General features: G+C 73.6%; 1 protein-coding gene across 1 annotated transcript in view; it reads right to left on the reverse strand.

The window, feature by feature from the left end:
* The window catches only part of PCGF3 (polycomb group ring finger 3), a 53,373-nt gene extending 53,096 nt beyond the window's left edge, over nt 1–277 (reverse strand). Inside the window, exon 1 of the mRNA XM_008064004.2 lies at nt 87–277. The gene's annotated coding sequence lies outside the window, so the exon portion shown is untranslated. The remainder of the gene's footprint in view (nt 1–86) is intronic.
* Nucleotides 278–462: the final 185 nt, after the last annotated feature.

The following is a 462-nucleotide window of genomic DNA, read 5'->3' on the forward strand; positions in this document are numbered from 1 at the left end:
GGAGCCTTCCGGGCCGGACACGGGCCGAGGCCGCGGCCTGAGCCGCGGGCGCTGGGCCCAGGCCGGGGTGGTGCGGACTCACTGACCTGCGGTCTCAGGACTCAGGCGCACGCGAGGGCAGCGCCGGAGGGGGAGGGGGTGCCGCTCCCTCCGGGTCCCCCCCAAGAGGAGGAGAAAAAAACCCGTCCGGAGTTTAAAACAAAGAGGCGGAAATGCCCGATGCGAGCCGAGCGCAGAGTCGGGGGCGCCGCGCTTGGAGCATGCGCGGTGTACGGCTCGTCTCCCAGCCCGCGGCCGGGGCAGGGGCGGGCCTGGAGGCGGGGTCTAAGTGGAGTCTGAAGGGGCGGGGCCACAGGGGCGGGGCGTGGTCAGAGGGCGCAGGCGCGTCGGGGCAAGGGCTCTGCAGAGGGCTACCCGAGGGGCGCGAGGATAGGGGTGGAGCCTGAGGGGCAGGAGTGGGCG

This window comes from Carlito syrichta, unplaced genomic scaffold (assembly GCF_000164805.1).
Source record: "Carlito syrichta isolate Samal-C Ts95f unplaced genomic scaffold, Tarsius_syrichta-2.0.1 Scaffold307178, whole genome shotgun sequence".
Taxonomy (NCBI): Eukaryota; Metazoa; Chordata; class Mammalia; order Primates; family Tarsiidae; genus Carlito; species Carlito syrichta.